Genomic DNA, 20325 nt, shown 5'->3' with positions numbered 1-20325 from the left:
TTCATAGTGCACCCTCAAGTTTAGTGATCTGAAAGATAGTATAGAGTTAGTAATAGCGGAGCACATACAACTGCACATGTATATTACTGCGTTATGCCTTTGGACACTCAGGATACTATATTACATCAACTTCCGCTGCAAGGAGGTGTCTGCATGCTCTTTTTCTCCCAGAGTATTATACCCATGCACTCTCACTGCATAGCAGTGAGTTCTCATTACTGCGTACCCTGACTGTGCACCCTATTGACTCCCAGTGTCCGGAGGTGAGTTCCCTTTCTTGCGCACCCAGACTGTTGCAACCTATCCACTCCCACTGCCTGGAGGTAATTGTACATTTGTACGCAGTCAAGTTGCTGCACACTATCCACTCTCTCCGCCCACAGGTGACATCTTGTTGCTTCAGAAACAAGCTTCTTTGCTTACCTTGTGCCATTGGCGTGATTCAAAGAGGGTCCAGCACTTGTCGAAGCAACCTTCCTACGCTTTGTTACGATGGCCACGCATCATAGCAAAATACTCAAAAGTTGAGCTTTGGAGGTGTTGGGGGGACGCCAATTTGTGAAACACAACCTGTTAGATAAAAAGGAAGATAAGATTGTGCGTCATTTGTTCATCAAAGGAGAGAGGAAGTGAGAGAGTGACTGAATAGAATTTTCGCAGCTCACCTTTCTCTCACCGGTGTGTCTTCCACCACGTGCCGGGACATAGTGCACCCTGAAGCGCTACATCTAAAAGATAGTAAAAGAAAGACGTTATGATTGGTAATTGCCACTATCTTAATGTGGAGTAGAATACCATTGCCCTTTCATACACCTATTGTATAGTTCCAACTTGTTTAATGGGCTTCGATTTATGAGGAATTAGTAAAGTAGTAATGTTTTTCATCCGGTTATAAAAAAAACAAGTGGTGCACAGTGATACACGTGATTTCAATCATCACGAGCAATGGACTTTTGACCGATAATAAAAACTTTCCTGCTATAGGGAAAAAAATACAAATGCAATAAGATACGGTATATAGGACTGAGTACGCCTAAATCGCTGCATCGCCTTTTTGTATCCAGTCTGCTGCACCCCATCTACTCCCTCTGCTGTGCACCCAGGCTTCACTGCTTACCTTTTCGTGGACAGGGTACATTCTACTTCATACTTTCCGCCCACCAAGAAGTCTCACAGTTGGTGCTGAGTCTTGATATCGCTATGGGAAAGGACATATTCGTGCACCCATCATCATCGAAGGTTCCTAACCCACTCAGTCCTTGTGGTACCACTAACTCAGTAACCAAAGAGGCCATGCACGTGGTAGTGGGTTCACCTGTTCAGTAGTTCGGGCCTACATGAGGTGTCCAAACCACCAGGACGGGCCATCACAGTGCTTGCGATGGGAGCAACTCTAAAATGGCGTAGAGCATGTGCGCTCCGTATTTTTTTATTAGTAGGGACACGTGTGTTGTAACGTCTGTACTGGATGGGTGTGGTTTGGGTGTATACTAGCAAAGAGGGAGTGTGTGTGTGTGTGCCGTTCTGAGAACTAGACCTCAAACTAAGAAATCACTACAATGGAAATCTGGGCCATGTAGCGTTGTTGTGTTCTCCTGGAAGTGGAAGCGGAGTGGTCTGGACTGACGTATGCCTGTGCTGCGCAAGGCTGTGAACGATGACTCCGGAGCTATGGGCGTGGTTCCGTCGTGAGCTATATGAGAAATCAACTGATTCGGGTGTCCGTGTTGTAGTGCTGCTGTCACCCGGGTCAACATGGAAGGTACGGGGTATCACTGACCCTCTATTCATACAAAAGTTGCAAACATCAAATAAATATGGTGGACATGACGCATTTCTGCGAGTATGAATGTTTGTTATACATTCAGTGGAGTGTTGTAGCTGTAGTAATACAGGGCTATGAAAGCTTTAGGTTGCAGTTTTTGGCACATGAAGGACAGCTAATATGGATACGTTTGATGTCATTTGGGTTTACTGTCGAACTTGGTGCTGGAAATCAGTGTTCGAGGCTCGGAGTCATGTCCACATCCTGTTATTGTGGAGAAATGACGTAATCTACGCGTACCTGAAAATGTACTGTAAATATGGTGCTCATATAAATTGCTGATACAGTTTTGGGTCGACTTCGCAATATATAAATATGCTAAAAAAAACAAAACGAGCAATAGCACTCACTTATAAATTTACTATACACTTTGTTTGCAGTATTGTAATGATCCAGTTTGTACGTTCGTATTTGTAGAATGAGCTGTTACTGGCAGAGGTAAGATAGTTGCATACACTGTTTACAGCACAATATAATGTGGTAGGGCACAGGAGCAGCATTTTACAAACATAATAAATACACAGACACAGATAGATAGTTGAAGTGGTTACGGGCACGTGTGCTCGGCTCCATTTTATTACTTTGCTGTTGGAAACAAGTAGAATAGTAATCATGATATCATACACAGATATTCACTCATAAACGGTTTATGACTTCTGCTGTACAAAGGTAGGACCACTATATGTGAAATAATACACAGAAGATTCTATCGTAAAAGGTTCATGAGTTGTGGTGGACTAAGGTAGGGTCAGTTTGTGTGGAGCCTGTGATGATGCGTGGTCCAAGCAGACCGCACTGGAAAGAAGGTCTTTTGACTACTGAATTTTGCCTTAATAAGGCCACGTGGAGATTATTTATGGTGCACTGAGTTCGTGGTACGTCTGGTGCTCAGCGGGTGCCCAGTCGGCGATGATGCGTGGTTCGAGCCGTCTGCACTGGAAGCATTGTCTATTGCCTATTGGACTGCATCATCTGCAATCACGATTGAAATAAAAGATGAACCATGTATGGAATACATTGTCGAAATATGTATGTTTCAGGGACATTATAGTTCAAACTGTGACCTGTGCTGTCCGCAGTGTAGACTGTTATTCAGTGTTCCTTTAGACTTGCAGGGTGAATTTTGTTATTGAACTAAACGTATAACTGATATAAAAGAAGTTCCTGAAGGAAGGATACTAAAGGGATATTGTGTAGGTTTGAGGGACGTTATACTTAGTTTGGTACTGCACTGTGCAAATAATGAATGAAGAGTCAATTCAGTTGTGAGCTCTGATGACCACAGTGCAGGCAGGAGGCAGCAGTTTGCAAGAGCCCACGGCCACGTGGCGTTGGGTAGAGCTGCACAGTATTGGTAATTTAGAGTGTCTGCAACCAGCAATGATAAGTGGTGCACTGAGTTAGTGGCACCTGAAGCAATACCGTTCTGGGAAGCCTGCGATGATGCGTGCTCCGGCCAAGCCGCACTTGTAGTAATGTCTTTTGTCAATGGAATTCTGCCTTAATAAGGCTACGTGGCAATGATTTATGGTGCACTGAGTTAGCAGTACCTTTGGCGATTAGCGGGTACGTACCCAGCGATGATGCATGGTCTGGGGAAGGCACAGCACTTGCACTAATGTCTTTTGTCTATTGAATTCTGCATCAATTCGATTTAAAAGTGATAGTATGCCTCATTGCTGATGTAAAACTGTTCACTCTTCTCTGCAATGAGTTTTGGTGCACTGAGTTAGTAGTATCTTTGGTGCTGAGCTTGTATGTATCCTGCGATAATGCGTGGTCTAGGTGGGCTGCATTCGGACCAATGTCTTTTGTCTGTTTAATTCTGCCTGAATACAGTCACGTGGCGATGAATTATGGTGCACTGAGTTAGTAGTACCTTTGGAACTGAGCGTGTATGTGACCTGCGATGATGCGTGGCCCGGGCAGGCCGCACTGGGAGCAATGTTTTTTGCCTACTGAATTCTGCCTTAATAAGGCCACAGGGAGATGACTTGTGGTGCAGTGAGTTAGTGGTACCTAAAGAACTCCCTGCGATGATTTGTGGTTTGGGTGGGTCGCACTGGTGCAATGTCTCTTTCTTACTGGAATGCGTAATGTGTAATCACCATTCCACGTGAATATTGAGTCATCACAATGTAGATCAAAGGCAGTACTCACTACAGACATTGAGGAATGTTTTTTGTTGCATCCTTTAACAAAATTTGAGGACATAGAGTACAATTGTCTCTGCCCTAAATAAATCAAGGCTAAATTCAATGCTGTCCGTAGTGTAGATCCAAAGCTGAATTCAAGTTGTGAACACTGCTGTCATCACTGTCATCACTGTTGATCGAAGGCAGTAGTCAGCACAGACATCAATAAAAAAAATTTGTTGTATCCTTTAACAAAATCTGAGGACATAGAGCACAATTGTCTCTGCCTTAAATAAATCGAGATTGAATTCAATGCTGTCTGTAGTGTAGATGCAAAACTGATATCAAGTTGTAAACTCCGCTGTCCACAGTGTAGATCTTAGGCAGCATACGACACAAACATCAAAGAATGCTTTTTGTCACATCCTTTAACAAAATCTGAGGGCTAAGAATACAATTGTCTCTGCCTTAATTAAATCAAGGCTGAATTCCATGCTGTCCATAGTGTAGATCCAAAGCTGAATTCAAGTTGGAAACCCTGCTGTCCGCAGTGTAGATTGAAGGCAGTAGTCGGCACAGACATCGACAAATGGTTTTTGTTAGATCCTTTAACAAAATCTGAGGACTTAAAGTACAATTGTTTCTGCCTTAAATCAATCAATTAATCAGAGTACTTGTAAAGAGCTCTACTCAAACCGTGGGGGATCCAAGGCGCTGAGTGGAGGGGGGGGTGCTGCTACTGCTTGAAGAGCCAGGTCTTGAGGAGTCTTCTGAAGGTGAGTAGATCTTGGGTCTGCTGTATGTGGGTAGGGAGGGTGTTCCAGGTCTTGTCGGTGAGGTAGGAGAAGGATCTGCCGCCGGAGGCCGTTCGTTGGATGCGGGGGACAGCGGCGAGGGCGAGGCTGGCAGAGCGCAGCTGGCGGGTGGGGGTGTGAAAGCTGAGTCTGCTGTTCAGGTAGGCTGGTCCGGTGTTGTGGAGTGCTTTGTGTGCGTGAGTGAGGAGCTTGAATGTGATCCTCTTGTTGATGGGGAGCCAGTGTAGGTCTCTCAGGTGGGGGCTGATGTGGCTGTGGCGGGGGACATTGAGGATCAGTCTGTGGTAAATAAAGATTTACCTGCGGAGTTTCTATGCGGTAAAGTTCAATAAAATAACTCAATCGAAAATGAGAGGCAGAGTCCGTGGCATCTGAGTTTATAAGGGTTTTATTCCATAAAATGGAATTGGTTCGAACCAGGTATCATGTTCCATCACCACGAAGGTTCAGGAAGGGATAGACAATGCTTTATTAACAGAGTACAATATATATAGTCAATGCATACAATGGTGATGGATACAGAAGGCGTAACAGCTGAAAAGAAACGAGATAAGAACACATGTGCGTAACAGAAGGCGTGCACGAGGGCGTACACGGAGGTGTGTGCTAGAAATGTCACATAAAAGTGTCACAGGTGGGTGGATCCATAGAAGAATCCTGCAGTGTCAGCAGAAATCTTAGGCTAGATGCGCGTGCAGGCAACATGACGTGTGATTGACGTGGAACTGGAGGGTGAAGGGGACTTGACATTTGCACTATACGTGGAGACAAAAGTCTGGCGTGTCAGAACAACCTAAACCCAAATCATATCTGGTATCTTGTGTTTGAGGAACTGTATTATCTAGAAGGAAAGGTCTCTCGGGCAGAGGCTATTCTATACTGACTGCTAGTGCGTGCATATGTGACTACGTGTCTACGTGTAAAGCGAAGGGGCCATGGGCCTACCATGGTAACGGGAGCAATGAATTACTTGCACGGAGACAGAAAGGCCGGGCCCTTTGCTCTGCAGCTGGGGAGGTGTTTACCTAAATCTCTAGACAGGAATGTATTTTCGAGGAGCGGAGCAGATAACTTGAAGGCTGAATACAGTTTTGGCAGGCAAGCAGGCCGAGCCGGGCACCGCTCGCCACGCAGGGAGTAAGGCAAGGATCATGGATACGGATCCAGGCTGCAGCTTTCGGAGGCAGAAGGCAGAAAGGGCTCGATGGCAGAAATCAGGGCCTAACTCGCCAGAGCCAGGAAAACGTGAAAAGTGCACCATGTAAAGACGGTGGCACGGCATACTTAGGAACTGAATAATCGATCCATTCATGGTGGATCTGAAAGAGGACATGTTAACGTTGGACGCAAATGTATTTGCGTCTTCATAGCTGGTTGTGGAGGGAACATACATGTACTTGAAGCACGTACATGGAGCCGTTGGGGTCTACGTTAGGGGACACAATTGACCATAAAAATTCATATTACCTCATTCCCTCCTTGTCCCCTACGGACCCTTCATGATATATCAATCCTCATTAATCTATCAATCTGTTCATGTAACATCATTTGCTCTTCTTTTTTCAGGCGGGGTTTAGAACGTGAACTTGAATGAGGAATATATGATGTGGCGCACAAGCCGCAAATCGCTGGCCCACATTGCAGACATAAACAACAACTGAATACTATAAGAAGGGCTATTCCGAGGAAGGATAGGACTTTCCATCCCCAGGCTGATAACACGCTCCAGAACCAACCGGACCAAGTCCAGGTGCCTGGATTCTGGTGTATCTGACTTGCAATCTTGTGGAGACGGGTTATGGCTCTATACACTGATGGTGCGTTTTCTGGAATGAAAACACAGCAACTCGATCCGATGACTCTACAACCTCCGCCCCTATCGGCCAGGATGACGTCAAGAACAAGACGATTTTGAAGAACGACAAGTCTCATAGCAGACTGTTCCTCTGTTAAGTTGTCTAGGGCGGAAGTAGTTTCATTCACTACTGCTTCAAGGGTTCTGGTTAATTTACATATCAGTTTACTATTAAAGACAGCACCTAAATAGGGAAAAAAGCCTTTATTAAAGTCTGTGTATTGCTCCCATGCCGTTTCAGTATAGTCGACAATCGGGAGATCTCTCTTGGATTTAATGTGTACTAGATGGGAGTCCCTATGATAATCAGGAGGGGCTAGAAAAACAGGTGGCAGAAGGAATGCAATGTAACAAGTACCATCCCAATCTAGAGGTAAACGTATATATGCTGTATGACCACAAATGAAATAGGAATGACGGGAAGCTTTGAATGTAGACTTGCCTTTGTCACTGAATTCGATCACAGTAGTACATTTACTATGACCCAGGTGTACTGAACCATTCTTTCTGACACATAATTCACCTTTGACTGGTAATACTGACATAACGGGTAAGTCGGGTTTTGTATCGGACTGGACAATCAGAATCATGAGGTTACGTGTAAAATTACCTAATCCATATACTTCGTTTTCTAGATCGGTCCCTGTCCTTTGGGGAAGACCCTCCTTGTCAGGGAAACATACTTTATGCAGAACTGTGTTCAGATTTCCCCATACCCAATTGCCCTGGTAAACTATGGAATCAGAATTCAAAGAATTCATTAAACTAAACCATGCACCACAGGAACCATTATGTGTGAACGGATACGGGAAGAGGGGCAGAACTCCCTTGTATTTCTGATAGGGAGGGAGTCGGCCACATATCTAACAATTTGTAGCATTGCTGGTCTGATGGGAATGATGTAACATACTGATAAAGGTATTGTTGCGCAGCGCAAGTCGGTAAGATAACTCGTGCGGGGGTAATTCACTGAAAGTGTGCTCGACAGTGTCATTTGAAGAAGAATGTGCACGTGTGAAAATAGGAAAATATACGTGTAGCAATATACTTGCAGCAATAATCATGAGACTCAGAAAAAACATAATCAATAATGTCACAATGCAGTGACTACGGAGAGATTTACAATATTCACGTTTCTTGAGCTGTTTCTGTCTATCTCTCTCTCTATTGGGGTCTAGCGGGTACATGTCAAAAACTCGTCTAACCGATTCACCTAGGGGAGGACTTAAACAAGTAAACTGTCTGACTTGCTAGACCTCAACTTCATGCGGAATTCTTGAGAAGGAGTTTTCTCTACCAGGGGGAGTTTAGTATCAGTCTCTGGAAGGGGGCCGGGCTGGGAGTCTAGTTTTGGCGGAAGTCCATGGCATTTCTTAACGTGACTCGAGTGGAGCCAGCCCTTACGGCCCTCCACCTTGATTGCTGTCCTTGTGGTTAGTAAAACAAGCTTCGGCTCCTGCCAGCGGGGCTCCAGCGGACTTCTCCTGTCGAAGTTCCTGATGTATACGAGATTCCCAGGGACGATCTCGTGTGGCTTCACCTCGGTGTTATCGGGAAAGGCTGCGGCTACCTGTGAACGACATGATTGTAGTGCAGACATCAAGGAAGCAAGGTAATCTGTCAGCATATTACAGTCAACATCGGTAATTTTACGAGGCAGAGGCGTCCCCCACATATTCGGTGGCCTACCAAAGACCACCTCGTACGGGGATAGCCCTGTTCTTGAATGCGCTATCATTCTCATGTAAAAGAGTGCAACTGGTAAGGCTACTATCCAGTCTACGCCTTTCTCTCTACATAGATTGTGACGTTCCACGAGACCTGCTGCCTCGGGATGTCGGACACAGTGGAAGTTCCACTGATAACCTAGCAGGAGTGATACCTGCTTCATAAGCTTGGACGAGAATGGCTGACCATTATCTGAGTACACGATACGGGGCAAACCATACCACGGGAAGAATTCACGTACCAGCTGCTTGGCCGTGGTCGGAGCAGTGTAATCTGGGACTGGATATGCTTCTGTCCAACGGGAAAGTGCACATACAATTACGAGGACATACTTAAATCCTCGACAACGTTCCATCTGGATATAATCCATCTGGAGGACTTCAAAAGGGTGATCGGGAGGATGAAATCCACCTTGTTCTACGGGAATGCCTTTACCTGGGTTGAACTGACAACAGATCATGCAAGTACGCACTTTCTGTTTTGCTACTGCTCGTAAATGTTTATTGAACCATAGGTTTTGAATACTGTCTAACATGGCTTTTTCTCCTGAATGTGCAGGACTATGTACTGTGTTAATGATAACTTGAACCATCGAGTCGGGGAGAAACCATGTGGATTTTCCCTTCGTCATCCATCCCTGTTCTGTCTGGATCCCTCCTAGTTCAGTCCATTTCTTTATTTCGTCTGGTGTAGCATGTGTCTGTATGTCAATTACATCTAGGGCGGGATCCCTAACTGTCATGCAATGTGTCGTGTCGGGACTATTGTCTTTGTCAAGTCAGTTGTGTGAGTATGAGTCTGAGCTGTATGCTTGGCTGTTCGGTCTGCCAGGTCGTTACCCTGGGAAATGGTATCTGTGACTTTCGTATGTGCCTTGCACTTCATGATGGCTATGGCTGTAGGCAAATGTATTGCTTCTAACAGAGCTTGAATAAGGGGTCCGTGCTGGATCTTGGCACCGTGAGAAGTTAAAAAACCTCTTTCTTGCCAGAGGACTCCGAAGTCGTGTACAACTCCGAATGCATAACGTGAATCTGTGTATATGTTAACTTTCTTATTCTTGGCTCGAATACAGGCTTGAGTCAGAGCGATGAGCTCTGCTGCTTGGGCTGACATGGTGTCAATACGATTTGTTTCTATGACTTCAGTTTCTGTCGTTACTGCATATGCGGCCACTAACTCTCCTGTACTTGTTCTCATGCATGAACCATCCACATAAAGTGTCAGGTCTGGATCTGGTAATGCGGTGTCTGTCAAGTCTTGTCTGGGTTTCGTCGTAATGGTAATGACTTCAACACAATCATGTGCCAAAGGGTCTGTCTCACTTAGTGGCAAAAGTGTAGCTGGATTTAATGTATTGCAACGTCTGATTTCTCTGTGTGGCTGAAACAATGTCAATTCATAACCTGTCAGTCGTGCTATAGTCAAGTGCTGAGTCTGTGTACGGTTTAAAAGAACTTCCACGGAATGTGGAACTTGTACTGTCAATTGATGTCCTAACACTATGGAATCGCTTTGTCTAATTGCTAGAGCTGTCGCTGCTACTGATTTCAAGCACGCAGGCAGAGCCTGGGCTACTGGATCTAATGTACTGGAAAAATAAGCACACGGTTTGTGTGAACCTGCTTGATCCTGTGTGAGTACTGACAATGCAGTACCTTCGCGTTCTGTGACAAAAAGTGTAAAAGGCTTGCTGTAACATGGTGATGCTAAAACTGGTGCTTGACATAAGGCTTTCTTCAAGTCGTCAAAAGCTTGTGTATGTTCCTGAGTCCAAGGGAGGACAGTCGATGTCGCTGCCTCCTGAGTTGTCAACTGTATGAGTGGCTTGGCTAGAAATGCATACTGAGGGATCCATTGTCTACAGTAAGAAGTGAGGCCTATAAAGGCCCGTACCTCCTTTTGTGTCTTGGGTTGTGACATGTTTACAATTAACTGGATGCGGTCAGGTGTTAGCTGTCTCCCCCTCTTGGACAGCAAGTGCCCAAGGTACACCACTTGCTGAACACAGAATTGCAGCTTTGAAGGAGACACTTTGTGTCCCTTGTCAGCCAGGAAATACAATACTGTCAGTGATGCTTGTTCACATTCTAGTTCACTTCGGGCGGTGATCAATAGATCATCGACATACTGAAGTAGGGCAGTGTTAGCAGGCATGTGGATACTGTCAAGTTGTCTTTTCAATGCTTGGCTATAGATGCTGGGGATTTCTGTGATTCCTTGAGGTGCGCGTGCAAATTTGAAGCTTCGGCCATTTAAACAGAATCCGAAAAGGTATTGGCTTTCCGGATCAATGGGGACACTAAAGAAGGCGTTCTTCAGCTCAATTACAGTAAAGAACGTCGCTTCGGAATCAATAGCTGTCAATAGGGACGAAATATCTGGGACCACGGGATATTGTGGTACGATGCATTTATTCAATTCTCGTAAATCGATGACTAATCGATAAACTGGAGGTGCATTCGGATCAGTGCGTTTAAGAATCGGGATGATAGGGGAATTACATAGATTTGAGTCGGTTTCTACAACCACTCCTTGTGCAATGAGCTCGTCAATGATTTTCAGTAAAGCCACTACAGCATCTGGTGGTAACTTGTATTGTCAGATTCGTGGCAAAACAACACCTTGCTTGAGTGTAACTCGATATGGTGTAATGTGCATACAACCTACATCAGTGGGGCCTTGTGCCCATAAATGTGCAGGAACATTCTGTAATCTGGGATCAATATCTCTCAACACATAGTGACCCTTAAAGTCACGCAGAAACAATCTCACTCCTTCCGGGGAACAACAAATCACAGCTCCTAGAGCTTTCAGTGTCTTGATACCTAACAAGTTTTCTGGACATGATTTCGTGAGCAACAAATCTGTAGTACGTGACAATGGACCAACTGCAAGGGGGACTGGTTTCGATACTTCATTAACAATAGGTTTACCAGAAAATCCAAGGGAAACATTCTGTGAGCCTGAGAGGGGTGCCCCTGGAACCTCGTCGTGACTGATTGTCGTTCTGCTTGCCCCTGTGTCAATCAAAAACTTTCTATCTTTCCCTAATACCTGACTATGTACGTAAGGACCCTCTTGATCTACAGGAACCTCAATAAGAGGCAAGCCAACCTCCCTCTCTAGGCTGTTTCATGTGTATCGCTGATAATCGGGATAATCAGTTTGTGCATACTGGTACATCTGCTGCGTTGCATGTTGCGTTGCGGCAATCGGTTGTGGCTGGGGTACCTCTACGGTCTGTACTGTCTGTTGTGGAGCATGCATAGGCTGTACATTCTGTGGCACGTGTTGTTGGGCCTGGTCCTGTCTAGGTTGACGCGGTCTCTCTTTAGTTTTACCTGTAGATATATTGTGTTTCAAAACTGCACAATCGTTTACATAGTGACCTGGCTGTTTACAATAGTTGCATGTCCCTTTAACAGGAGCTGCTGAATTATTGGACTGTGTCATGCCCTTTTTCTGACCGTCAGCTGAAACTGACTGAGCTACTAGCATTTTCGTTTTCGTGTCTTTCATACGTCTTTGTTCGTGATCATGTTCTTCTCTAATTCTGTTCTGGTGATACTGTAACATTTGTAACATTTGTGAAGGCGTGTTTGCTTGCCATGTGCTCTCGACCTTCAGTACACGATTCTTAACTTGGGGCAGAGAATTTTCGACTAATTTAGATACAAAAAGGTGTGGATATGATTCGCTACTTGCTTTCAGGCCACTATTAATAATAAAACATTTCTCAAATCGGGAATAGAAATCACTAGTGTCTTCATCGGGTTTCTGTTTGCAGGCTGAGATTGCATCCCAGTCCTCCTTTTTAGTTGCTAATAAACGTGGCAAAACCTGTACTAACAATCCTGGTAATGCTTTAGTTTTATCCCCAAGACCTATACCTGGGGTTCGAGTTGTTTCTTCAGTTTCTAATGCAGCCCAATCTATCTTAGTTTCTCCCACCTCCCATTCTTTTTCTTTGAGTTTCTCGTAAATACCGGCAGGCAATAACACTTTCAATATTTTCATAATGTCGGGATAGGTGTAATCTCCCATGAGTAACATGTCTTTTATTTCACGGTGAAAACCTGCTGGGTCTTTGTCATGACTGGGCACTATTTTCTTCATTTCCAATAATTCCATTTTAGTTATAGGCGTGCATACATACACACGTGTAAGGGTATCATCAGCATTCCTGACTGGATGTACTTCTCGTAAAGGATTCTGTCTGTCTATGTAAAACATTTTCCTTTCTGGGGGTGGAGCTGAAACAAACTGTGGATTCAGGAAAGCACTATATCTGTGTCGATGTTCTAAAATTACTTTAATTAAATCGGTACCTAGGCCTCTCCACTTATTCATGAGTAACTCTATTAGTACATCAGGTAGGGGACCTGGATCAGAATGTTGGCTCTTATATAACCTAAGGAGGTGTTGTATCATGTACATACCAGCTAGTCGCTGTTCGTCTGGGGAAAGATTCAAAAAGGTTTGCGCTACTGCGTCATCATTATATTTATCGGAATTGTCAGCCCAATGTACTGCTGACCTGGCTAATTCTTGTTCGTCCATTGAATTGAGCACATGGTACCCCATTCGTTCTTGAAGTATTTTATCGGTAGCCTGAAATAGATGTTCATGACTCCTTGGCTATGACATAGCAGAGTGAAAAAGTCTCTTGCTTTCCGGGCGTAACGTTTTATTAAAGGGTCTACCCTTTCCTACATATGCTATTGTTTCTGTATGTTCTGGCTCCTCCTCTTCTGAGGATTCATTCTTGTCAGCATCTGCTTCACTTTCAGCTTTCTGTCTTTCATGAAATACTGTTATTTCCTTACGTATTTTTCTGTACATGTGCTCTATACTTTTCTGTCTATCATGTTTTCCGTCTGCAATATTCTGACCCCATTTAGTTAGTACTTCCATCTCGTCTTTATTTACACCAGGCTGGTCTCGTTCTCTTATGAAACAATTTATGAGGAATCTTAATATTAAACCTTGAGTGTCTACTTTCTGGTGTGCCATGGCCTCTTGAATACATTCCTGATCCTCCCCAGTCTGAACAAAATGATATATCCTGTCTAGATACTTTGCCATTCCTGGAAATAGAACTAGAAAGTTTGCAGCACGTCTTATACGTATTGAGGCTAATATCATGCAACCGTCTTGGCCTGGTATTGGATCATATCTACAGTCTGTAAGATATTCTTTAAGTATTTCAATTGTGACTGGTTTCGGAGTACGTTGCATTGCTAGCTCTCTGACTGTTAATCGCTGTACTGGTGGCGGGGTATGGAAACCTCCTGTAGCACCTCCTGTAGCGGAGGCTTGATCATGAACTGGCTGTAGGGTCGGTACCTGCTGTAACTGGGTTGGGACCTGAACCGCGCCAGGCCCAAAAGGATTACCGGGGGGAATAACAGGTAAGGGTGCAGGAAGCAGACCGGGGGGGTATGCTGTTGAGGACCTGGGGGCCGATGATCAGCGGGTGGTACAGGTGCAGGTGGGACATTAGTATATTCGGGAGCTACGTCGTCTAAATAGGAAGAAAGGAAAATATCTGCTGCGGTCTTGTGACGTAATTTAGTCGGAACCAATGGAGGGGGCAGATTTTTCGGTGTTTCCGGGGTCGCCTTGGGCAGGCCCTCGGCCAGGACTGGATACAATCCTATCATAATTGCATTACTACGTCTATCGTGTTGTTCTATTCTAACTCGTTCTCCTTCTTCTAGTAGTTCCTTTTCTTTGGCTTTTTCAGAATCCTCTCTACTTTTCTCTGCTTTTCTGAGTGCTTTCTCGGTCCGTCTATGCGATTCTTTACGCCACAATTCAATGGCGTCTTTCTGTGACTGTCTGGCTTTCTTTTTCCATAATGCTTCCTCTACTCTCATGATGCACTCGGCATCCCATGTCCCTGTAACGGGCCATCTCTGATTCTCTGCTAAATCTTTAGTGTAGTCCACCCACAAGTCGAGATATAATACGGCATCTAGGCCGTGCTTGTGGTACATAAAATAAACGGGAGTGTCCTTGGGTGGGATGGGAACAGCTTCCTCAAGTATCCCTTTCCTAGTTCCTATCTGTCTTAATTTGGAGAATAGCGGCATTTCGAACCTTGATACTTGATACTTGATACTTACTCGGACTTGGACACAACTAATACAATAAACACAGTAATGAAGATCAAACAATCACTCATACCACGACATTAAGACACACATTAAAACATTTACTAGATAACTTGATAACTAGATACTGGATATACTGCTAAACAGTACAGATACACTGCTAAAACAGTGCAGACCGGGTCTGCGTACCCAAACCCGTCTTGACCGGACACAAATTAATGCACCCGTCTTGATGCATCCCCAGCAACGGTACTCACCGGGAAGCACGGAACGGAAGGCCTCAGAAACTCGACACTGGACTGGACCGGACGGGACTCGACTCGACTCGTTACGTAGGTACTTCGGAACTGGTGGGCCTCTGAACACCTCGGACCTTGCTCTCTCGGCTGGGCTCTGGTCGGGATCCTCCGCACTCCTCACCGCCTCGTCTGGGTGTCGATCGCAGTCTCAGTCACCTCCGTTGGCCTGAGGGAGATACAGGAAATCCTGCGGGTACGCGTAAACGTCCGTCACGGCTGTGGCAGGGGACTATGCCTGCAACACACCGCCGGCGCGTAAGGTGGGGGAGGGGTCCCTATTCGGGCGCCAAATTATGTGGTAAATAAAGATTTACCTGCGGAGTTTCTATGCGGTAAAGTTCAATAAAATAACTCAATCGAAAATGAGAGGCAGAGTCCGTGGCATCTGAGTTTATAAGAGTTTTATTCCATAAAATGGAATTGGTTCGAACAAGGTATCATGTTCCATCACCACGAAGGTTCAGGAAGGGATAGACAATGCTTTATTACCAGAGTACAATATATATAGTCAATGCATACAATGGTGATGGATACAGAAGGCGTAACAGCTGAAAAGAAACGAGATAAGAACACATGTGCGTAACAGAAGGCGTGCACGAGGGCGTACACGGAGGTGTGTGCTAGAAACGTCACATAAAAGTGTCACAGGTGGGTGGATCCATAGAAGAATCCTGCAGTGTCAGCAGAAATATTAGGCTAGATGCGCGCGCAGGCAACATGACGTGTGATTGACGTGGAACTGGAGGGTGAAGGGGACTTGACATTTGCACTATACGTGGAGACAAAAGTCTGGCGTGTCAGAACAACCTAAACCCAAATCATATCTGGTATCTTGTGTTTGAGGAACTGTATTATCTAGAAGGAAAGGTCTCTCGGGCAGAGGCTATTCTATACTGACTGCTAGTGCGTGCATATGTGACTACGTGTCTACGTGTAAAGCGAGGGGGCCATGGGCCTACCATGGTAACGGGAGCAATGAATTACTTGCACGGAGACAGAAAGGCCGGGCCCTTTGCTCTGCAGCTGGGGAGGTGTTTACCTAAATCTCTAGACAGGAATGTATTTTCGAGGAGCGGAGCAGATAACTTGAAGGCTGAATACAGTTTTGGCAGGCAAGCAGGCCGAGCCGGGCACCGCTCGCCACGCAGGGAGTAAGGCAAGGGTCATGGATGCGGATCCAGGCTGCAGCTTTCGGAGGCAGAAGGCAGAAAGGGCTCGATGGCAGAAATCAGGGCCTAACTCGCCAGAGCCAGGAAAACGTGAAAAGTGCACCATGTAAAGACGGTGGCACGGCATACTTAGGCACTGAATAATCGATCCATTCATGGTGGATCTGAAAGAGGACATGTTAACGTTGGACGCAAATGTATTTGCGTCTTCATAGCTGGTTGTGGAGGGAACATACATGTACTTGAAGCACGTACATGGAGCCGTTGGGGTCTACGTTAGGGGACACAATTGACCATAAAAATTCATATTACCTCAAGTCGGGTGGAGGCGTTTTTGATGCGTAGAGTGCATTGCCGTAGTCCAGTCTGATGCTGATGAGGGCCTGTGTCACTGTTCTTCTTGTTTCGGTCGGGATCCACTTGTAGATCCTTCGGAGCATGCGGATGGTGTTGTAGCAGGAGGAGGAGACGACGTTGACCTGCTTAGCCATGGAGTGGGAGGAGTTGAGGATGAATCCTAGATTGCGTGCATGGTCCTTGGGTGTTGGTGATGCTCTTTGTGTGGTCGTTGAGGACCTTCACTGTGGCAGAGTCTTTTGTCTTTGCACAAGAGAACCACGCCCAAGGCGTAGCCTAATTATGTAAGCTCTTACGCTGGTCTTGCGTACGTTAGACCAGACCACTCCGCTTCTGCTTCAAGGGGGGGGACAACACAGCTATATGACCTAGATATTCCCCAGTGTCTGAGATAATTTGGTTGCATCCACTGTGCAGTACACTACATGTATCAAAACTATATCTACACATGGAAAAGTTTTTTGTTTGTATAGTGAGTTGTGTATAGTATTTCACCGGTAGTCTTGGGATTGTGTAAATTATTATTGATGTCCGTGTTTCCTCCCTTATACAAAGTTAGTTGCCACATCTTTGTACATTGAGCTAATGTGCTGTTGAGGGGATATATTATTTTGGGAAGGTCCGTTGTCCTGTTTTGCACTGCTTTTGAGGTAGTAGAGGGAGAGGGGTCAGGAGGGGTGGTTGTAGTAGTGGTGGCGCAGGGTGTTGTGATTTTGTTGTGTGTTGGAAGTTCGTAATTAGTACTTCTATCACATATTCGTCTTTAAATATGGATGTGAGTTAGATGCATTTCATTCAGTACATAGTCAACGTCCTTACACTAGTTAAATGTTGATATTAATTTGTTCGTGGTAAATGGAACTATCGCCTCTTTTTTTAGGTAGCATTGTAGATTTCATTTGTTGTTGAAAGTATGGGGAAGTGGTGTTTTTTTGTTTTTTTCTACAGGAACGCCTAGTTTGTATATTATTAATGTTAGTTGTAGTTCTGGTTTGTAGCGATTTTCTTGGACGAAGGAATCAATTGAAGAGTGGTAATATTTGCAGGTTTAACTACATTCAGAATGGGATGATAATTAAAAAAAATAGAGCAAAACAGATATGCTTAATGAACATTATAATTAGGAATTATCATTTAAAAAACTTTGAAATTCACTGAAAAAAACATTGGTACGCTTTGGGTGCGCAACTCCCCCAAACAATTTGGAGAAAAAAAATAAAAAAGATAATTATATAAATATATTAAAATACAAAAATAACAAAAAAATTAAAAAAAAAATTTGCAATTTTCAGAACAATATATAATGTTGTTTAATAAATAGAATATTTATAAATAAACAGTTAAAAAACTGTAGAAATTCAGTACAAAAAAAATAGGTATAACTACTATTGCACTTATCATTTAAAAAACCTTTGAAATTCACTGAAAAAACCATAGGTTTCAGGCAGGTTATAGTTAGGATTTATCATTTAAAAAAACCTTAGAAATTCACTGAAAAACCATAGTACAACTAACTATAAAGGAGGAAATTCTATGGTTTTGTATGAGTGAAATGTCCAGCTAACTATAACACCCCTGAAACCTATGGTTTTTTCAGGGAATTTCTAAGGTTTTTTAATGATAATTCCTAACTATAACCTGCCTGAAACCTATGATTTTTTCAGTGAATATATATATAGAAGAAGGAGAAACAAACACCACAAACACAGGTGCAAACTCAGGAGGCAACAAGAAAGGCAGAAAAGGCAAAGTCTTCCACAAGAGATGAATATTGGTGTTGAAGTGACTACACAAGTTGCAGACAATACAGTTATCAACTTATCAGACAGCAATCTTGAAACTGCAGAACTGCAACTACTGTCTTTAGGTCTATCATGCTGTCCAAGTAACAGCTTTAAATATGCCCAAACGCATATTGATATTTTTAAGTTCATCCACAAACTCAAACTAATGAAGAATTTCAAATTGAACAATGCTGGGGAAAACTGCATCCACAATTGACAATGCCAACCAGCCTAGCACTAAAGTCCAAGTATCTGACATTCCTATTTCTGAGAGCTGTACACTCTCTCAGCTCTGATCCAGATGACTCCATCCATGACACACAAACAGAGCTTCATCAAATGGGCATCACCTGCAGCAGTGCCATAAGCAGCCCATTCCGTCCGCCATCAACTTTTGTCCTGATGATGCCTAAAGATTGTAGTGATAGTTTTAATGATGTTGTGACCAATGAATTGAAATCTCTCAACAAGAAAATCTTGAGTAAAAACAAGCATAAAAAATATTCTGAAATTCAATACTTCAATCTTATGCGCAAACTCAATGTCATCATAAACAATGCGGACAAGGGAGGTAATATTGTTTCATGGCCGAGACAAATATACATGAAGGAGGCAGAACGCCATTTATCTGATGCCGCATGCTATAACAAAGTAACACATCAAGCCATTACTAACACTAAAGAACTAGTGCATGGACTACTGGCACAGTGGAAAAGGGAAGGTTTGCTCAGCAAAAAACTAGCATAAATTCTTGAAAAACGACCATCCAATCACTCCGGTGTTCTATTTGATTCCTATGATCCACAAAAAAAAGATCCCGGTACCAGGACGCCTGATAATATCTGCACAAAACAATGTGGTTGAGGCAACATCTAAATAAGTGGATTTCTTTTTACAAAACTTTGTGGAACAGTTAGCCTCATACATTAAGGGCACCGGCCACTTCCTCACTAAATTGAAAACAGTAATCTGGCAAAAAGATTATTTATTGATTGTGATGGACATCTGTTTACTGTATACCAGTATACGAAACAGTGTTGGCCTGACAGCTATCAAGCATTATCTTGACTCTAGAGGTGTACACTGTTACAAACACAATGCTATGATTGTTACAAAGAGTGAGATATACTTGAATAACATCCTGTTTCTTTTAAGTAAGGAGGTGTACCATCAACTACGCGGAGTGGCCATGGGGGCATGCTTCTCCACCAGCTATGCATGTTTACATGTTAGATGGGGGGAGAAGCATGTCCTTAGGTGCACTCATGGGCAGTTGTTTGATGCCCACGTTATTGAATGATGAAGTTTTATTGACGACATCTGTATAGTCTGGCATGGTTTTGTTAACACCATTAACATCAATGACTCTAACTTACAATTCACAGCACACATCAGTGATCAGAGGGTGCAATTTTTAGATGTCGAAATTTACATCAATAAAGACACAATCCAGACTAAACTGCATAGGAAGGTCAAGGCAGATAATTCTACTCTACATGCCCATAGTGCCCACCCTAAACACCTCGTTAGAAGTATTCCTCAGAATGACCAGAATCTGCAGCACTGAAACAGACTGCAAAACTTGTCAGACAGAGGCCTTTCACAGATTCCTGCAAAGGGGTTACAACAGCAGGGATTTAATGGCAGCTCTTATGAAGACCAATGTGGCCACAACTAATCATTCTGAGCCTGTTACCACAGTTGTTAATTCAGCTTAATTGAACACAATAAGATTAATAACTACTTAAAGTGATCAGGAATATCAAGTGAGGAAAATCATACTTAATAACCGGCACATTGTCAAACTGACTTGACCCTTTCCCAGATACTTCCTGACTTCCCTCGATTACATTTAGAAGGGCACCTTCCATGCGAGGCAACTTGGTGAGAACCAGTCGAGAAATAACCATGGCACCCACCACCTGGCTTTCCCTCAAAAGCGTTTTTTACAAATGCAATAATTGCAGGGCCTTCAAATTCGGTATGAACAAAACGGAATATACCGATGCATTTGATCCTAAACCGGCCCAAATTAAGGGTCGTTACACTTGCCTCACAGAGTTTGCGGTCTACATACTTGAGTTTTATACAAAACAATGTGGACAGTGGACCACTTTTACACCCTCAAAGCACCAACCCATATGTCACCAATATCTTATGTTTAGTTTTCTTTCGAATTGCGTGCAGTTTTCAAATACTCCCTGTCCAAAGAGTATATCCCAAAACTTTGGGAAAAATC

This window comes from Lissotriton vulgaris, chromosome 8 (genome assembly GCF_964263255.1).
Source record: "Lissotriton vulgaris chromosome 8, aLisVul1.2, whole genome shotgun sequence".
In the NCBI taxonomy this organism is placed as follows: domain Eukaryota; kingdom Metazoa; phylum Chordata; class Amphibia; order Caudata; family Salamandridae; genus Lissotriton; species Lissotriton vulgaris.
The sequence above is the reverse complement of the archived record's forward strand: the minus strand, read 5'-3'. Positions refer to the sequence as shown.